The 22,020-nt window shown below is 36.2% G+C and overlaps 1 protein-coding gene and 1 pseudogene across 1 annotated transcript in view; one reads left to right on the forward strand and one right to left on the reverse strand.

Annotated features, from left to right (window-relative positions):
* The window catches only part of SNTG1 (syntrophin gamma 1), an 807,514-nt gene that overhangs the window by 625,104 nt on the left and 160,390 nt on the right, over positions 1–22,020 (reverse strand). The window lies entirely within an intron of this gene.
* LOC134608214 (elongation factor 2-like) lies at positions 5,455–6,616 on the forward strand (annotated as a pseudogene).

A 22,020-nucleotide genomic window follows, 5' to 3' on the forward strand; every position in this document is an offset into this window, starting at 1 on the left:
ATCTTTATAACAGAGAATTAACAAGAGCACATGGCGTTTAGAATCGTATTAGTTTATTTTTTATTGGGGTGTTCCTATCTATGTTTAGTTTCCGGCCCCTCTCATGTCTGTATTAAATGGTTCAAGCAAATTAAACTCATCTTTACTCAAGTGCCAAAAGAGTCTCCTTGCTGCAACTCTGAACTAAATCCTCAGAAGTCTTCAATGCTGATGACTTGTGTCTTATCAGAAGCATTGGGGACAAACCATGCATGCAAGGCAACCATGATTTGCTAGCAATGTTTGTCATAGTGAAGCATTGAAACCAATACTTCTCATTGAGAAGCAATCACTTCAACTTTGAGTTAAAGTTAAAAGCAAGTTAGACAGGAAACCCTGTGTTACTATAGGGATTTATAAAGCTGTTAACTTCTACTGAAATCAGAACGTGTATATCTAAGGATATCTCAATATTTCCTCTTTCCATCAGACTTACTGAGACATCAATCCTTAGAACTATTGTTTTTTTTTTTTTTTTTTTTTTAAACAAAAAAAGCATATCAGCCATTGTACTTCATCTCGGCTTCATCTCGCATTACTTTTTTCCAATATATGCCGTAATATTATTTTAGCTTCTCTACTACTACTGTATATCACGTAATTACTGTAAATAAATACTGTATATTGAAATTACACTAAGTAGAGTAAAGACAGAAAGCTATTTAACTAATTTGGCAATGTTTACTAACATTGGACTATTTACTGACCAAAGTGAGAAACTGCTAACCATTGCAAGCAACACTTATATTTAAGTTAGACTTCATTTCTACAGCAGAATTGCTCCTTGTTAAATATCATTTTATTTTTAAGCCCTACGGATATTGCACTGGTTAGTTGGGACCAGCTTAAGATATTGTACTGGTTAGTTGGGTGCTCCTTGGTGATCCATGGCAATGGTCAAAATAATCAAATAAAAGATAATATTAAAAGGACACTATAATCACAAAAACAACTTTAGCTTAATGAAGCAGTTTGGGTGTATAGATCATGCCCCTGCAGTTTCATTGCTCAATTCACTGCCATTTAGTAGTTAAATTACTTTGTTTATACCTTACTAGGCACACCTCCCTGCATGTAACTTGCACTGCCTTCCTAAACACTTCCTGTAAATTCATCTAATGTTTAGACTTCCTTAATTGCAAATTCTGTTTCATTTAGATTTTTTTTTATCTCCTGTTCTGTTAATAACTTGCTAGACACTGCAGGAGCCTCCTGTATGTAATTAAAGTTCAAATTACAGAGCAGGAGATAAAAACTTTTTAAGTAAGTTACATCTGATTGAAAATGAGGGGGGAATGCTAGGGGAGGTGTGGCTAGGGCTGCATGAAAAAACAAACAAACATTATTTAACTCGTAAATGGCAGAGAAAGGAGCAATGAGACTGCAGGGTCATGATCTATACCCCCCAAAAAACTGCTTCATTAAGTTAAAGCTATTTTGGTGACTATGGTGTCCTTTTAAAGACACAGCACTTGTTTCTGTGATTAATCTTTCAAGCAACTAAACAGGGTTAAATAATTCCTCTACACATCGTTATCAAGTGGATAATGCCCATGTAGGGTGAAATGTGTTGTGGATTTTAGAATTGATTTTTTGTTTTACACTAATAAAAGTACTGTTCGACTATCCTACTGTTTGCCACATACATTTTAGTGTTTTATTTGAATTATATTTTATTGGGAGCTTTTTATGTTACCTGGCACACGTCTTTACAACAGTGATATCATCGGACAACCAAGCAAAGAATTCTTGGTTGGGATTGTTCCCCTGTGCCTGAACAAAGAGTGGTTAGACTGCTCATAAAATGTGAGTAATATTTTATTATTATTCCCCTCTTCATCTTTTTTACATGACGAGCACTATTGCACCTTTCATTTTTGTCCTATGTGGTTGACCTCATTGCTATCCTATTGCTAATTACCTTAAGAGGAATATCCATAAGTGGTGATTTCAAATGCTGCACATGGTTTTATGTTGACGTTTGATTTACGTGTTGTGTGTCTTATTCATAAATTGTTTTATTATTTCAATTTCACTATATTTTATTGCTATTTTTTATATTTTCTTTGGCACATACTGTATCTTGTTTTGTATTGTTATTTGCTGCTAGGGTTTTAGAGGGAATCCCCCTATTTTCTTCTGGTGCTGCCGGCTCTGTTTTGTTCAGTTATTCAGCGTTACTCTAATTCTTTGTGTTACTTGAACCATCTATTTATGTTTAACCAATCTATATGTTTTTATATGGATATCAGAAATAATAAACACAAATGTAAACATAAACTAAAAGGCAATGGTACTCATTATAAAAACCTGTTCCTCAGTAATGTATAATGCTATTTGCATCCAAATAAACAATGTATGATCCACATTGCAATGCACAGGGTTATTTACAGACTTTTTACAAGCATAGAAAAAGTTTAAAGGAACACTGACATGTTTCTGACCCTATAGTGTTAAAACCACCACCTAGCCCCCCTGACCCCCTCATTGCATCCCTAAATATAGTAAAATCTTACTTGTGTTCAAGTCTGAAATGGCTGGCTCTGCCCCGTCTGCCTCTGAAACTGCTAGTGTCTGCTGACATCATCAGAAGTGGTGTCTGAGCCAATCACAATGCTTCCCCATAGGATTGTCTGAGACTGTCAATGAGGCAGATCAGGGTCAGAGCCAGCACAAGTCAACTGGCCAATCAGCATCTCCTCATAGAGATTAATTGGATAAATGCATGTCTATGAGAAAAGTTCAGTGTCTGCATTCAGAGGGTGGAGACACTGAATGGCAGTGCTGCTTACCTTACAGCACTGCCCAAGGAAGCAGCTTTAGCAGCCATCTAAGGAGTGGCGGGTGGAGTTATCATGAGGCTGTAATCTAAACACTGCATTATCTCTGAAAAGACAGTGTTTACAGCAAAAAGCATGAAGGGAATGATTGTACTCACCAGAAACAATACAATAAGCTGCAGTTGTTCTGGTGACTATAGTGTCCCTTTAATTAATGTATTGTTAAAACAACAGCAAAAATAATGTTTTCGACCAGAGTCTCATGATCTTCTACTGAGTTCCCCTATGTGTTGCAGTGCAGGCAATGTATTGGATATTGCATCTCTGATTTTTATCATAAATAGATATTCGAAGAATACACAAAAAAAAAATTGTGTGAAAAAAGCAGCTCATACACAAAATTAATGATTTTTTTTCCTGTTAATTCCTGGTACATTGTTATAAAATAATATTCTTGACATTCCTGTTATTGTATTCTTGAATAAAACATTTAGATGTGGTCCACATTTAGGTAAATTAAAGATCCACAGGGATTAGCAAAATGCTAATCACTAACAAAATCCACCATCAAGTTTGGCAACATCGGAAATATAGTGAATTCAATAAAAAAAAAAAAAGGACTTTGTTCTAGGATATGTAATCAATATTCAACAAGGTTATTCAATACAATAAAAATTCACAATGAATTTCAAATTTAAGGGCCAAATAGCCAAACAAGAAAAAATATCGCAGTCAGCTATGCTAGCAGTTCTGTTACTCTGACATTTAATATTCAGTTTCAATTCTCTTTCAATTCTCACATCAATATATAACCCTGTTAATATTTCGCTCTCTTATATCTTTTAAATTTAGCTTAGGAACCACCAAAACAAAGATATTGTGATAGAGTTGGGACTCAGCATTGTTTTTATTCTTCTTAAATGCCTTATTGATTTTTAATCTTTGCATGTAAAAGAACACCTTCTCTCTTTGAGATCATCAATGTTCGAGCAAAAGATGATAATGAAGATATCCATTATTGAATTGATTCTCCATAAAGCTTAATTAAATAAATTATACTATACAAGGCAATATAAAAGTTGATTACAAGGTTCTGAGAAAATTGTTTTGATTTGGAAAATATTTTGTGTGTGTGTGCGAAGGAGATGAACATTAAGGCGTTTTTATTTTGTTTGTTTTTATGTTCTGCAAAGGACAGTTGATTTTTATTATTTTACTTTAATACAATTGTAAACAGGAGCTCAGGCTGCATTCAAAACTGAAACTAAATCTCCTTTCCTCAAAGTAATTTAATGTGGATGTATGAATCAATTGGAAGCAATCTCAGTATGATGACTATAAGCGTTCAATGTACTTGTGCCGAGAAAATTGAGTGCAATACAAAACTACAGTACAAAATGTGACCTCTTCAATTTAGAACTATGTTCTGTCAGTTGTTCTGAGGAAAGTTCTTTATGAAGAAATTAAATATTGACTGCATATGTAAATTTTTTAGTTAAAGAAAAGCTGGAAGCTAATTGGATCAAAAGGAAATTGTAGGGAAGTGAAGGGATTAACCCTAATTTAGAAATGTAAACAAAAGCGGAAATACACTGTCCTAAACTGAAGATAGATCCTAAAAAATCACTTTTATTGGTAGTTAATAATTAAAAAAACGCACACACATAACTAAATAAACTAAACATGTGAACATAAAATGGGAGGGAACGTGAGTAAAATAGTCAGGTCAGTAATAACATATAGAAACCTAAATATTTAGGATGCACATGCAATGAGTATACGCTTATAACTCTTGAAGGATCCCAAGCTAAATTATCTCTGGAGATAGGATATTGTTGCAATTTAGTGTCTGAATTGTTATTTCAAATGAAGACCAGAATAGGGTCAGTATCCAACACAGAGAGAGATTGACATTAAAGAATTTTAACAATGTAAGGTAAAAAATAAATCTCACCTAAACCGTTGTTTGAAGTATAAGGAGAATAAGTATATATATATATATATATATAATTCTAATAACTGTTGCAGCAGTATATACACATTCTTAGATTGTAGATAACTAAATCTAATAGTGCTACCTAAATAAAAGGTAATGGAAAGAAATTACTGAACTAAATAGTTAACGAAAAAACGTAAGAGCAAAGAGAGACTAGTCTGAAGTTGAAAATGTAACTCTGTGCCTTTAAGGGCACCTATCAAATTAAATGACTAGTCTAACTGCCTAACTAATAACATAGTCTCCCGCAATAATAAAAGTATAAACTGTATACAGTAGAAAAGGATGCTAAATATAAATGGATAAACTCACAAGTAAAGAGCCGTATCAGGCTCTATAGAGACACCATAAGGGTGCCAATACTGGCTTCGTGCATTCATCCAAATAATTCCTTGGGTTGTTTTCCAATGATATTTATTTCAAAACAGATTCATATGAACAAAACAATTAAAAACAAAATACAGCTCTTCCGCCTGTTTGTCTGCTGTGTGGCAGGCAGTCCGCTCGTCGGTTTCCAGTCCCGTGAGAAGCATCCCCCGACATCCGACAAAATGGTGAACTTCACGGTAGACCAGATTCGCAACACCATGGACAAGAAGGTGAAAATTCGCAATATGTCAGTCATTGCTCATGTGGACCATGGCAAGTCCACTCTCACATAACATGCGTGTTATGAAGTTCAATGTCAGCCCTGTAGTGTGTGTGGCTGTAGAAGCAAGGAACCCTGCTGATCTTCCAAAATTTGTGGAGGGTCTCAAGCGTCTGGCTAAGTCGGACCCTATGGTGCAGTGCATCATTGAGGAATCTGGAGAACATATTGTTGCTGGAGCTGGAGAACTGCATTTGGAAATCTGCTTGAAGCATCTAGAGGAGGACCATGCCTGCATTCCAATTAGGAAATCTGACCCAGTTGTTTCCTACTGTGAAACTGAGAGTGAGGAGTCAAACCAGCTGTGCCTGTCAAAGTCTCCTAACAAGCATAACCATCTGTATATGAAGGCCTGTCCATTCCCTGACGGCCTTGCTGAGTATATTGACAAAGGAGACGTGAGTGCCCGACAAGAGTTGAAGATTCGTGCCTATTACTTGGCACAGAAATATGAGTGGGATGTTACAGAGGCTAGGGAAATCTGTTGTTTTGGCCCTGACGGTACTGGACCAAACTTCCTGACTGATGTGACAAAAGGAGTACAATATCTAAATGAAATAAAAGACAGTGTTGTGGCTGGCTTCCAGTGGGCCACAAAAGAGGGTGTGCTCTGTGAAGAGTACTTGAGAGCTGTCCGATTTGATGTTCATGATGTGACTCTTCATGCTGATGCCATTCATAGAGGTGGTGGACAAATCATTACTACAGCACGTCGTTGCCTATGCATGTGTGTTGACAGCCCAGCCCTGTCTGATGAAACCATTCTATCTTGTGGAGATTCAGTGCCCTGAGCAGGTAGTTGGTGGCATTTATGGTGTCTTGAACAGAAAGCGTGGACACGTCTTTGAAGAATCTCAAGTGGCAGGCACACCAATGTTTATAGTGAAAGCCTACCTGCCAGTCAATTAATTATTTGGGATCACTGCAGACCAAACACTGGTGACCAGGCCTTCCCACAGTGTGTATTGGATCATTGGCAGATTCTTCCTGGAGATCCATTTGACAATGCCACCAGGCCAAGCCAAGTTGTGGCCGAAACCCGCAGGAGAAAGGGTCTGAAGGAGACTGTTCAAGCTTTGGATAACTTCTTGGACAAGCTGTGATTTTCCCATCTGTTCTCTGCCCAACACCATGACTGGCTTTGGTAAATTGACTCTAAACTTCTTGGGTGATGGCTTTACCCTTTACCTTCCTATTGTACTAAAGTGAGAAATCCCCTTAACATTCATCTTGATGTTTCACTGTAGTTTTGGGAAGACTATTTATTATATTTTGTGAGCTCTCCTTATCTTGTATCTGTGGTAGTTCATGAACTTCCAGTCTTCTAATGGGGTGGTTGGTGCCAGACAATAAGTTGTAATACTGTGCAGTCACAGCATGAATATAAACAACGAATTAGAGCAAATCAAATAACTTATATTTGAAAAAAAAATAAAAAATACATCAGTGTGTAAAAAAACATATATGGGTAAACTACCCATACCGCTTTATGGATCAGTATTTTAAAAGCAAATGTGTTTCGACTTGTGCCAAGTCTTCCTCAGTGTTGAAATAGGTCCTTACATCCCACTGATCCAAAGATATATGATCTTCTGATTTCAATATTCCGCTCACCTGTTGACACGGCGTCTCTTCCTCCTCCGAACTCACGGTGCCTCCCCTTCTTAATCACGTGAATACACCCTTTCCGGTGCATTTATGATGTCACTTCTGGTCCCGCTTGTGCAGTTCCCTTTTTGGACTGGAAGTTGCGTAGCATCTAATTTGGACTTGGGATAAATGCCCTTAGTACAGTGTAAGACATAGGACTTGCTGCGGTTATAAAACCCCAAACCTTAATTGAACACATATATTATAAAGCAAACAAAGAATTTCCACCTATCGTATTGAAAAAGAAATAAACAGGCAAGATACAAATCTTATTGCCTTAACCTAAAACAAGGATTCACAAAACATAAGTGTTATAGTTAGTATAACAATTAAAAACAGCTAAACTACAGTGAATTATTCACTAAATAGTGCATGAGTTAAAAATCAATAGTGGAGGTAATATTGACAGAGTATTTAACAGGTTGGAACACAATCTGTGCAGCCCTAGTTAACTCAGTAAGATGATAAAGCCCAAATTCAGTATATATATATATCAATATAAACAAACATACCTTAAAACTATAGAATGTATATATAAAGACCTAAAAAAGATTCCTATAATATTATAAAAGATAAAAGTTTTTTACAATTAATTTTTTTTTTTTTATAAAAAATGGGCCAATTCAAAATCGATATTCAAGCCACTTGGACTTAATGTATTTTACATAGTTACATAGTTACATAGTTACATTTACATAGTTACATAGTTACATAGCTGAAAAGAGACTTGCGTCCATCAAGTTCAGCCTTCCTCACATATGTTTTTTGCTGTGATCCAAAAGAAGGCAAAAAACCCAGTTTGAAGCACTTCCAATTTTGCAACAAGCTAGGAAAAAAATTCCTTCTTGACCCCAGAATGGCAGTCAGATTTATCCTTGGATCAAGCAGTTATTACCCTACATTGAAAGATTATATCCTTGAATATTCTGTTTTTGCAAGTATGCATCTAGTAGCTGTTTGAACATCTGTATGGACTCTGATAACACCACTTCTTCAGGCAGAGAATTCCACATCCTGATTGTTCTTACAGTAAAAAAACCTTTCCTTTGCCTTAGACGAAATCTTCTTTCTTCTAGTCTAAACGCATGACCTCGTGTCCTATGTAAAGTCCGGTTTGTGAATAGATTTCCACACAATGGTTTGTATTGGCCTCGAATATATTTGTATAATGTTATCATATCCCCTCTCAGGCGACATTTTTGTAAACTAAATAGGTTTAAATTTGTTAACCTTTCTACATAACTGATATGTTCCATTCCTTTTATTAATTTTGTAGCCCGCCTCTGCACTTTTTCTAGTGCCATAATATCCTTCTTTAGAACAGGTGCCCAAAATTGCACAGCATATTCAATGTGTGGTCTTACCAGTGATTTATAAAGAGGCAAAATGATATTCTCGTCCCGAGAATGAATGCCCTTTTTCATGCATGACAATACCCTACTGGCCTTGGCCACTGCTGATTGACATTGCACATTGTTGCATAGTTTGTTGTCTATAACAATTCCCAAGTCCTTTTCGTGTGTTGTTATCCCTAATTCGCTTCCATTAAGGGTATACGTTGCTTGTGTATTCTTTACGCCAAAGTGCATAACTTTGCATTTTTCAACATTAAATTTCATCTGCCATTTTATTTTTTTTTTTTTTTTTTTTTTTTTCCTTTATTTTGTTGTGCATAAAAGATTACAACTTTGCCTGTATAGCCACAACAGCTTCAACAGGTGCGATGGTCACAGAGTTTTGAACAAAATTATGGCATGAAAACAACTTACGTATGTTTTAGTCATATAAACGTTTCCTAGTATAGTTAACAGGTTTAACTGTAGCCTTATATCATTAAAGAGACAGCAGCCTAAGGTCGAATGAGGTTGTAGCGAGTGTGAGCCGTGGGTAACAGTGCCCTGGTTGCGTATTTGTATATACATTAGTGAAGGCAGATATGTGCTTCAGGGATAATGTGTAGGTTTACATTTCCATGGTCAAGCATATTAAATGACTGTAGAACAGAGAATACCCTAAGCTCACAGCTCCAAATTTAGTCAGGTGGTGTCATTATGTATGCCAGATCTAGTTGTGGCGAAAATGTGAGTTCCAACTAAAACGAATGGGGGGCGGCCTGTGGGCAGCAGGGAGATGTGGGTCGAGGTGTCCCTCCAGTCGCTTTAGCTTGGCGCATGAGGGAGTGGGCTTGGAGGTCCTCGGTAGTAGGTCATTTTGTGGTGCGTGTCTGGGGGTCCGTCACTGGAGGTCTGTAGTGTGTGTTTGTCAGGGGTCCCCGACGGGGCCCCTGGGAGCCGCTTGGGGTGTGGTATGTGCTGGCCTCGTCTAGGTGAGGGAGTAGGTCATGTGTGTCTGGTATTCAGAGATGTCTTGGAGTCGTCGCTCCGGTAGGGGGTTACGGGCGGTATGGGGTAGTAGATAGGGGGAGCAGTGATGGTGGGGATTGGCAGGGGGTTGGAGTGGGCTGGGGTGTGAGAGGTGAGGCGTGGACCTCAGGGGTCCGCGCCCGGGTCCGCGTCCCAGCCCCCCCCGCCCCCGGAGCCGGCAGATGCATGTTCGTCCGAACCTGTCTCTGGTGTTCCGTTGTTCCTGCTAGGTCCTGTCAGAGGGGGGGGCCTTTCGGCCGTTCCGGGGGGCTGCGTGTCGTCTCTGGTACTGGCTGGGGAGGCGAGCCATCGGAGCCAGTGGTACCATGTGTCAAGGTAGCGCTGCGTGCGTCCCGCCGCCGAGAGGATCAGCTCCTCAATCTGCCTAATATCCTCCACCCTGGCCAGCCATTCTCTCAGCGTCGGGGCCGTGGTTTTTTTCCAATGCTTCGGGATGAGACTACGTGCCGCATTTAGGAGGTGTGGTATCACTGATCTTTTAAATCCGGATATGGGGATTGATGTTAGTTGGAGCAAGTAGGTTTCCGGTACGAGTTGTATGTTCGCATCCGTCATGGTCACTATTACCGCGTGTTCATCTGCCATTTGAGTGCCCAGTCCTCCAGTCTATCTAAATCCCTCTGCAGCAAAGTAATATCTTGCTCACATTGTATTATTTTACAAAGTTTTGTGTCATCTGCAAACACTGAAATATGACTTTCAATGCTGTCTTCAAGATCATTTATAAACATGTTAAATAGAAGGGGTCCCAGAACAGACCCCTGAGGGACACCACTTGCCACCTCTGTCCAGCTTGAAAATTTACCATTAACGACAACTCTTTGTACTCTGTTTTTAAGCCAATGTTCTACACAAGAACAAGCATTTTCATCTAGACCGATTTCCTTGAGTTTGAACACTAATCTTCTGTGTGGAACTGTATCAAATGCCTTGGCAAAGTCCAAATAGATCACATCCACTGCAACACCCTGATCTATACTTCTACTTACTTCTTCGTAGAATGCAATCAAGTTAGTTTGACACGACCTGTGCTTCATAAAACCGTGCTGATTTTTGCTGATAACCATGTTCTTCTCAAGGAATTCTTGAATATAATCCCTTAATAATCTTTCAAATATTTTACCAGCCACAGAAGTTAAGCTCACAGGTCTATAATTTCCAGGCAAGGATTTTGAACCCTTTTTGAATATAGGAACCACATCTGCCTTCCTCCAATCTTCCGGAACACTTCCTGAAAGAAAAGAATGTATCAAGCTCAAATATTAACTCGCTTTCCACCTTGCTGAGTTCTCTAAAATTGTCCTCACCTCGCAAATTGCCATAAAACTATGAAGGGAGGATTTGCCATTATGTCATTGTCAAAAATGGGCTGACACTCTGTGCTTTATATACCTCCTCTGGATATTCCCCATGTGTTCTAGTATGTGGGTCTTTAGATTCTGTTTCATCATAACTACATACTGTGACCCACAGGGGCACCAGATAAGGGATATTACATTTCTAGAATGGCAAGTTAATATGTCTTTTATTAAAAACCTTTTTTTTGTGACAAATTAGATTTAAAATCTACTTGCATAGTTTTATTGAATCTGTGTTTTTTTTAAAAAGCTGTGCACATTTTACACGGATAAAAACCCTGTAATAAATGAAACATATTACCTATCAGTGGATCTTTAAGAAAACTTTTAACTGATTTCGTTTTCATATTTTTGGCTCCTCTGTACACTGCATTTGGTTTATCTCCCAAAATCTCTTTCAATTCTCTGGGATTCCACACCAAAATTCATGCTTTGTGCTAAACATTTTTGCAGATGACATTCTTCTGATGATATTAGATCCAACTGGTTCCCTGCCGGTAGTGCATTCACTGCTGACTCTGTTTGGGAAGCTCTCCTACTACCGCTTGAATGTATCAAAGACACAGACTCTGCCCATGTGTATTCAGCCAGTTTCTGCGGCCCATTTGAAAACTGCTTATAAATTCGACTGGAGGATGAATTATATTAGATATGTAGGGGTGCGTATACTGGCTTTCCTAGATAACATTTACAAGGTAATTTACTTACCACTTATAGCTGGGGGGAATTTAGGGGGATTTCAGCCAAATGGAAGCATCTACCTTTATCATGACTTGGCCACATTAGGATGTTATCATCACAGGCATTTTTTCTCACACTACAAGAACTTTTTATGAGATTTATCATAAGAGGCCTCGGGTGTCAGTGTCCACCCAATTCCTACACCTGACAAGAGGGAGAATGGGGGTCCCTAACTTGAGAGAATATCACAGAGCTATGATTTTATCACAAATCAGGTTATTATCCATGGAAGAGACAGTAAATAAATCAATAAATTCAAATTGATTCATCAATGTATTCATCAATAAATTCAAAAGGAGAAAAGCTGCTCGAAGGAGCCCACCCTTGCAGACTATATATGGTTGCCCTCTAATCTAAAGAAAGTAAAGCTGAAATTGTTGTCCCTTTTATACATTGCAGGTTTAGGATAACTATTTGACTTTCCAAGGGGTTAAGGAGTCAGGCCTCATTGGGGATCCTTGAATTTGTGGCTCCAGACCTGTCTCGGTCCAGGTGGAGATCACTAGGAATTGCTAACGGTTTCCCACCTGTTAGAAAGTCGAGCAGTAGTCTTCTTCCCAGTATTGGTTTAAAGGTATGAGCTACCTTATGTTGACCTCTGTCTTTACCTGTGTTTAAAACCCAACCCAAATAGATGCACACCCCATCTTCTCTAGTGTCTGAGCCACAGATATTCAACCTTAACACATCAAAATTATTATCCATAAGCTATGTGGCACTTGCAATTCAGGCTCTTGGAGGCCCTAAGCCACTGTATATGCAGAGATGGGAAGAAGAGTTGGGGTTTAAAATCTCTCTGCAGGATTTACGGGAGTCCATCTGCTCGATCCGTAAAGTAACACAATGAATGAACCACCCTGAAATGTACTACAAATTTACCAAGAGAGGGTACTTAACACTTTCTTGATTGCACTTTAGTTATAGAAAAACACACACACAAATAAACTCAGGGCAAGGTTTCCGCTAAACTATAATACCTCTTTTTGTAGGTTTTCATCTCTGTTGCTCTCTCTGCATAATTTCAGTGTGCATAGATTTTAGATTTAACAGGTGCACAGTAGATGTGTATCTACAAAACCTTTATAATACCCAGATATCAGATTTCTTTTGTTGCTAACAGAAAGAAACAGCAGACATCTGTGGAGTAAAGAACTTAAAGTACTTTGTATCCCGCACTGTTATTTGATCATATTTGGTATATGATAAGAAGAGAAGCCAAAGACAGATGTCCCACAGATCATAAGTACCATTTTATAAGAAAAGTGCTAAACAAGCATGTCCTTATTGTAATGAGGTATAAAGTTTAACTAAAGATAGAATAAGATACATATAGAAAGGTAAAATGTGCTCCTGTGCAAAATATCCAGAAAAATATTTGAATAACTGACAAAGGTTAATTAGCTCTTCACGTTTGCATAAAGGTCTTAAAAGGTATCTTTATCCTATACTGAAGCATTCTATTTTAATACAGAATCTAGAATGTATATACTGATGGAAATAAGAGTTTATCAGAATATTTCTTACAGAAGATCATACATGTTTCTCATTGAGAGAAGAGCTTGTAAAACAAATAAATAAATGAAAGACCTGAAGTGTGAATAGAGTCATGATTACTTGCTGTTGTGGCTGTAGGAAGAGTATGGGAATGAAAGGATTAAAAGTACTAAGTCTCTAGATTTAGTACAACCTATCTATTGGGGCATACATAAGTAACTAACCCCAAACCCTTCCTACACCATCCCAGGATATGAATAACCTACTGCCAACACCAATCATTTCTATGAGGCATCTTAGATTACATCTTAAAGGAACATTATAAGATCAAGAACACAAACATGTATTCCTGACCCTATAGTGTTTAAAACACCATCTAGCCCCCCCCCCTGCCCTCCCTAAATATAGTAACATTTTACCTTTACTTTAGTTATTGCTGCTGGTTCTGCCCCTGATCTGCCTGCTTGGCTGACATCATCAAAAGTCTTGATCAAGACACTACAAACTGACATATGACATATGATACAACAAAACATGTTGCCCTTTTTATGAGACTACAAGTTTAAAGACATTAGACAAAAGTGAGGCATTAATTCAGCATTTGTTGGGGCTTTCTTGTGATGCTAGTTTGCTACAGTAAAACTGTATCCACAAAAGCATGCTTGTTAAAATAATTTTAACCTTAGAGTAGTATCTGCATTAAACAGTCTCTTTAGAGTACCCAAACAAGATCTCTGTATATGGCTTAGGTCTACATTTTCCATGTTGTTTTGTTGTTATAAAGGCTGGCAAAACATGGGTTGTGTAGTTTACAAACATCTAGGAATTTTGAGCAACACTGGTATATATTACAGGATTTTATATAAAATAGTTGCACTTTTTTCATCAGGGACAAGTCTGCAGATAGTCCATGCACACTGGATAAAAACAGTAACATAACTTAATAAGATCAAATGAGTGAAACAAAAACTGCAGCCTTAGATGTTGGTGGGAAAGAGGAGAGGGTGGGCGTTTTTATATACATTAGAAGTGAAGAAGGCAAAACTGAAAGGGTATTATAATTACAGAGGTTATATAAGTAGAGTGCTGGGAAAATGAACAGAGAAATACATTACATAAGAAATTCCAGTTTTTCCATAAGCACAAAGCAATCTCAAAAAAGGCTTTTCTTTAAATATTTGACTAATGAAAGAATCAAGGGAAGTTAGACAACATTACGATAAATAAGGCATCTGGCCTAGATGGCATTCACCCAAGGGTTCTTTGAGAGCTTAGTGTAGTAATTGTTAGACCTCTATTTTTAATCTTCAAGGACTCAATTTCCTCTGGATCAGTGCCACGAAGCTGGAGGAAAGCCAAGGTGTTACCATTATTTAAAAAGGAAACAATAAGTCAACCTGAACATTATAAATTGATACATTTTACACTAAAATTGGGTAATACAGTTAAAAGAATAATATGAGATGTTTGAAAAATATTAAATTGTGGAAAATCAGCATGTTTTTTTGAATCACAAGGTCTTGGCAAGCCAACGTATTGTTAAAACAGATCAAGGAAACACTGCATATATAATGCATTTAAAGTATAAAAAAGTGTTTTGTAAAATGCCACACAGCAGGTTGGCCTATGACCTAAAGGAACTTGGCGTAGGAAAAATATTTTCTAATTGGGTAAGAAATTAACTAAGGACAACTGGGTGTACTTATTATTTTCCTCAACAATGTGTTAACATGAAGTATAAAGCAATAATAAAAATAAATAAATCTTTAATATGAAACCAAATCTTGGCATGCTCAAACATAAGAATTTCAATTAAATAAAACATTTTATATTTCATTCCAGAGTATGTAAGTCTTCACATGCAATGTATGTTCTGTTATCTATAGAAACATAAAATAAACTCTTATCCTTTAGTTTAAGTAATAAAATAATATTTATTCTCAAATTATCTATCTGTTTGTAAATAGCTCAAAATCTGCAATGAATAATTACACATTGCTCATTTACCACTATAATATATCTTACATATCTGTAAAACATATTCCTATACATTTGTCAAGTAAATATTCCTTAACTCTCCATAGTGGATAGTTCATTTGCAAAACATATATTGACCTTAAAGGCCATTATTTCTCAAATGCAGAATACAATGATTTGCCCAAGAGTCCTGCTCCTGTATCTTAAAAAACAAACAAACAATCTTTTTGTTAGAAAAACAAAGCATGCACTGTGGTGCAAGGTCATTGCATTTTCATTGATTGTATGTATTTAAAACATTTTAGCATCAATAAATTGCAGTTTAGAGAAACAATTAACCTTTGATCTAATCACAATCGTTATTTATTATTCTTTAACAAATGTTTGCATTCATGAATTATTTTCAATGTATTTTTTGTTTCGAAGTGACATTGATGAAATTAGCACTTAGTAGTTTTATGCTGTACCTTATTCCATATTAAATCTCTATTTAAAATCACCTAGACCCCATCCCCCTATACCTTTTAGAGAAGTCTTCTGTCTGCTTGAACAGCTCTTACCATCTGCAGATTATCTAACCCATTAATCATTTACAAAGCATATGTAAGGCTCTACTGTGATTGACCTCTGTTCCTTCATTTATTCTTATTGGTGTATTCATCAAACTGTTAAACCTAGCAAATTAGACTCTGAATGGCAAAACTGAGGCTATAGTTAAGACTATAGCTGTGTTGGATATTTTTTTCCAAATAAGCTATTCTTGCCTACATTTTGCCATTCAGATTTTAAACTACTGTGTGCATCGTGCTTATCTATGGGAAAGCATTGGATTGGTTGAAATCATCAAAACTGATGATCTCAGACATGGAGGTAGAGCAAAGCGGAGCCAGTCCAGACTGGGTTGGCATGGGAAAAAAAGGTGAGCAAAAACACCTTTCCCATGCAAATATAAGGGGGTTGGACCTTAATAGTTAAACACTATAGTGTCAGGAATATATGTTTATATTCCTGACACTATAGTGTTCCTTTAAGAGTTTAGGAGATGGGAGGCCAAGTTTAAAATTTAGGTTTAAGGGATTTTCTAGACAAGGCAATAAAAAGGTTTGAAAAAAAAATGTTATGTTGGATCATAAATTATTTCCCTTTATTTTTCTTTTAAATTTTTCTAGAGTCATGTATAGTATCAAGAGTTCTGAGCAAATTATGCATGATTTGGTACCCCAATTACAGTTAGAGTGCCATACAAAGTATCTATTACCCTTCACGACCCAAGCCGCTGCGATACAATTGGTTTATTAAAAATGTAGTCTTGCAGTGAATGAAAGTCTTAGTTGAAGATAATAGCTTTCTGTGTACTTTACAGGGGTTGCAAATGGAATATAAATATGAGATGAAAATTCAATGGACCATATGGATATCATACAATAGATTAGAGGCCTTTATGTGATTAATGGAGGGCACCGAAAACTCAAACGTGTCTGCTTTGTACTTGTAAAGAAACAAACAGCTGACAAATATGGAACGAGCATATTATACTAGCAATGTATGTAGAAAATTGCAGTATCTTGTAATACTTTTTTACTGAACTAACACTATTTTGGAGATAGTGTTTGGAATTTTGGAACAATACATTATGAGTCATTTCCTTTTTCTAAAATCTAAATCTTCTCAAAGCAGAAGATTTAGATTTTAGAAAAACTAGATGATTTTTAAAAATATATTGTTCCAAAAGTCCGAACAATAACAAATGTATTGAAGTGTACTTCAATAATCTATTATTTTAATTTAGAAGAACATACCAAAAAAAGTTTCATCTTAAATGGAAACGCCATCGCACTTCCTCTTATAAATGGCTTGGTCAAAAACGATATTTTAACAAATCATACCAACTATCATATAGCCCAACATATGTAATCATAATATCAAGTCTCACATATAAATGATTAAAGCAGGAAGGATACATTTAACTTTTACTAGTTTCAAGTATGTCCCGAGGTATGGATATTATGAATACTTAATGGCACATTTTCTTCGAGCCTGAGGCTTAAACAGGTACTTGATTTACCGCAGATGAAGCACTAACCATCTAATCTTTTGCTATATAAATAATAAGTAGTAATGCTCTAATTGTGATGACTTGTAACTTTATGCTTTATACATCTGCTTAATTTTATATGCTAGCTTACATTTTCTGTATATACACATTATATACCTAAAAAGTAGTATAGTGTCAATTTTAGGAACACACATATTTGTGTTAATTAATTCATATGCATCCTTTTGGCAATTATAGAATTGCAATCGATGAATGCTAATGTTTCGTTTTTTTCATACCCCTAGCTGGAATCTTCAATATAAAATATAGTGCAATATAAAGAGGCAACTATATTTACCCATTTACCTCCACTTATATGTCTAGGTACAGGTTCTATTATTTCCAAATGATAGTTGTGACATGTTGTGTGGCATTTGACAAATATATACAGATACAGGCTAGTGTAAATACCATCCCACATGGGTTATTTAAATCCGTAAGGACCAAACTTCTGGAATAAAAGGGAATCATGACATGTCACACATGTCATGTGTCCTTAAGGGGTTACACTTTAGGCCAGGGATGCCCAAAAGGCAGATCCCCAAATGTTGTAGAAGTACAACTCCCATGATGCTCTGCATGCTTTTAGAATGTCTTTAGATTGACAAAGCATCAAGGAAGCTGTAGTTTTGGGGGATCTACCATTTGGGCACCCCTGCTTTAGGAAATAATTGGGCCATGTGTCATGTAATCCTTGGTAATATACTGTATTCAGTTGATCAATCTGGAGTGTATTATGAGTAATAACAAGAATATATTTTATCCTAAATGGTATTTAATTTAAGCCATATTTAGGCATATTTGGGATTTATTCTATACCATATGCATAAGATTTCCCTAAATAAGCCAGTGTTTCTTAGCAACCGCAGATGTCAAATCACATTTCAAAACTAAAACTGCTGTGAATTTATCATTTGGTTTTGGATTACATTAGTGTTTTTCTATATAAAGATCACAAATAATCCAGCTCATTAGTCAAGCTCATTTAGAAATTCTTTCAGACTTAGAAAATATCTTGATTATCTTTTGTCTAAAACATGCATTTCTCAGTATGCTCTTGTTAAACATTTTTTAAGAAACCTACTGCATTCATTTAGCCCATTTGAAGAAAACAGACACTTATTTATTTTACATGAGTTTGCCCTTATTAGCGTCTTATGGAATATTAAACACGCAGGGTTATTCACAAAGTGAGAATTCCAAGTGAATTTCAAATTTAAGGTAAAAATAGTCAAAGGTGAAAAGTCACCCGTTCTATCCATTCAGCTACTCTGGCTTTAAATGTGAAATTCCCTTCTAATTCTTACTTCAGTGACCAGGAGGTGACAGGGTGAATATTTATTTATTTTTTTGTGTGCACTTTATGCTACCTGGTATACACAATTTTTTAGAACATAATGACAAGATAACACGTGTACACATTTGAACTATTTTGTAGCCACAATATAGTTGCCTGATAGGTATAATCTACTAAAAAGTGTGTGCAAAGCTAACTATATCGTGGGCAGCAGAGCCAGTGAAATGCCATGTTGAAGCCAAGGCAGAGACCAGAATAGGACAAGGCATCAGGAGGATGTCTTGCTGCTTACAATATAGTTAGCACATGCACATGATTTTAACAGGTGATTTGCACGCATTAGCTATCTTGTGTGCACCATCTACTGAATTGTGTGCACAAAAAAGTATAGTGCAAGCTCAATTGAAAAAATAAATAGCTATATCACCTCCGGGCTCTGTACTTTTGACTACCTGCATTAATATTGATATATTTTTGCCTTTTTTCCTGGAATGTTAATTAAATAAAGGATAGTAAATCAGAAATATGGTTGGAATTTGGGTAACCTAAGTGAATTTGCAAACATTCAACACTTACAACACTTTTGAAAAATCCACTGGATTGAGTGTATCTTACTATTTTATATTGTTTTTATCGTTTTATAAACTAGTAAATCTAATAAAGTACTTAATATTTTAAACTTGTTTAGACTTCACCCTGACTGTTTGCAGAGCCTGGGACCACATATTACTTTGGTGGGAAAAATACCACCTGAACACTGTGTAGTGAGCAATACCCTAATTTGCTCCATACTTGTAAGTACCTCTCCTATTTTTTTATCAAACATATATTTGCATCATTGAGCGCTATGTATTTTATTCTGTGTTTTGCAAATATAAACTACAAGCCAATGAGCCCATAAGGCAGTGCTGATATCATCCTGACCTTCTGTATCCAGCTGAAGATTTCTTGCACTACAGCACTTTAAGATAAGACTGTGATTATACTGACCCGGGTGCAACCAGTTAAAGCTATCCTAGCTCTACAAATTGAGTGCAAATCCTTTTTTTTTATTTTTAAATTGTCACAGGATATACTACACTATATCTTGCTATATTTTCTGTCTCCACATATTCTACTACTTCTGGAAAAACCTCTACCTCAAGAAATACAAAGTGCTGCCCCCTCTTCTTACCTGTTTGTACATTTTATTGGACCTGATTGGGTGCTGTGGCTTCCTACATGTTTAAATACATACGCGCTACAGACCAAGCTCACGTATATTCTGAATTTGCGACAATCGCCTGATGCATTCGGTGTCTGAATTAAAATCAGTAATTTTGCATCTGAACTCCATATAAAGTATAGCATTTGGAATATTCACAAAGTAAAGATTTTAAACAAAATCAAATCCGAATGCATGCATGTTGGCAAATTACTGATCATTTGCTTTTTGCAAGTGAACAGTATTGGAGGCAGGTAGGGCCTCTAATTGTAATATACAAAGTAAGGTGGGAATGCCATGTTCAACCCCCCCACCCAAAAAAATGTTTGCCATTATCCTTCATGTGGCTAGCAATTGTTCACCCCCCAATACTGTTGCCATTGCCCCCCTAGAGTTGCTAGGGGTCCTAATCCAATAGCCCCACATTAAAATAAATTAACCCTGTAAAAAGTGAGGGGTGCATTAAACAAATATATGTAAAAAAAAGGTTATATATATATATATATATATATATATTTACTATCAAAAAATAAAAATAAAATCCATAATATCACAACTTAACTATTTTTTTTAAGAAAATACTACTTTATTCACAAAAGAAATACCAAAAAAATCAATGCAAGAAAAATACATCCATCTTTGCATTGCATAGAATGAGCTTCAATATAGGAAAATACTTCATAAAGGCTTCCCCACGTTTTGAATTCTCATTACAGCTTTCTGACTGTTTGGCTTGAAAACCAACCAATCAGAGCACTCTGAAGGCTAGTCTTACTTTTCTTAAAACATGCTTGAGAATATTTCCCAGTAATATGGCTTTTTTCTTTCTTTTTTTTCTTTCTTTTACATTTTAATGTTTCTATTGGCTAGCAAGCGGTGGCAAACTGCCATATGGTAGATCCTTGCATTGGAGAGGGTTATTTAATTATTTGATTGCTGGCTTCTAGAGTTGCCAGCGGGCAAATAATCCTAATTGTTAAAATCCAGACTATTGTCTACAAAATCCAGACATAGCTAAATAGTGGGAACAATGTCCATATTTTGCAGTATGAATGACACCATATACATCTGGATAGTTTTGCACCAATTGGCATGGCGCCATTTGGACTTTAGAGAATACCCACATTAATGTTGTAGTCACGTGATTTATAAAATACATTTTGAAAATCTATGCAGCCATCGGAGTGGGCCTAATAACAGTCAAAATCCCTGTTGTCATACTTAAAAAGCAATAGTTCTGCACTTAGAGTATTATATATATATTCCTTATAGGATTTCTGTTATAGAAATGCTACAATGAAGAAGTCATTCTCATAGAATCTCAATATTGTAAAAGCACATTCATAATATATCAAGAACAAGGTAAGGCTGTATTTACAGAAAACTGTGCATTAAAGTTTAAGTTCATATCTAGCAGTACCATACAGTTGAATGAGTAACTAGAAATTACAACAGGGATAACAAATAATGGAGTATAAAAACTAGTATTCTCACACGGTAAATCACAATGGTCCCACCATGCCTACTTATAATATAATTATATGTTATATGTAACCTATTGAACAGTGAAAACAAAACACTCAGCTTGTGCTCCTTCTAGAAACACTTCGTATAATCCCCGGGAAAGGAAGAACAAATACTGCATACATAGATTATGAATTTAATGAAAAATTAAAAACCGCAATTATAGAACAGGCAAAAAAAGATGTAAAAGAGTACTTTGGCGACAGAAGGCACAATATTAAGTGCCTTTGGATACATTATAGAAAAGCCTAGGTAAATGCGTTTCTTTTCTGAATCAGCGGATCACTTTCTCCTTTTGAATTGCTGCCAGAAAGTTTATCTACTCATTTGGCATAACTCAAGCAGAGCAGCTTTATGGAACATTTACGGATTTTATTTGAATCTACAAGGAAGGAATAAATATATCCCATGTAGACTTGTTTTGCTTGAAAGGTTTCATCACTTCACGCTCTTACCCCTTATTTAGTATTTTCATCTTTTATGTATTTGTTGTTTAAGAAGTATCGTATGCTCCTATTTCAATATAAGATAAATTATCTGAATTATATATTATAAGAATATATTTAAAATGCATACATTTATACATCATATGGTAAAGTTGCATTTTACATATCATATATGTGGTAGCCAATCCGCAAAGCCTGATATGGTAACTTGGAAATTTCAAAAGTAAATGCACAAGAAGGGGAAAGATAACTTGCAGATTACCTGTTGCGGACCGTTTCGCTCACAAGGGGATAAAAACCATTTAGGCGATAATCCCCTTTCCCATAGACCAGCAGCTACTGCAAGCACCAATCTCCCGAACTGCAAACTGTACAAATCTTCCAAC

Source organism: Pelobates fuscus, chromosome 4 (genome assembly GCF_036172605.1).
Source record: "Pelobates fuscus isolate aPelFus1 chromosome 4, aPelFus1.pri, whole genome shotgun sequence".
Classification (NCBI taxonomy): domain Eukaryota; kingdom Metazoa; phylum Chordata; class Amphibia; order Anura; family Pelobatidae; genus Pelobates; species Pelobates fuscus.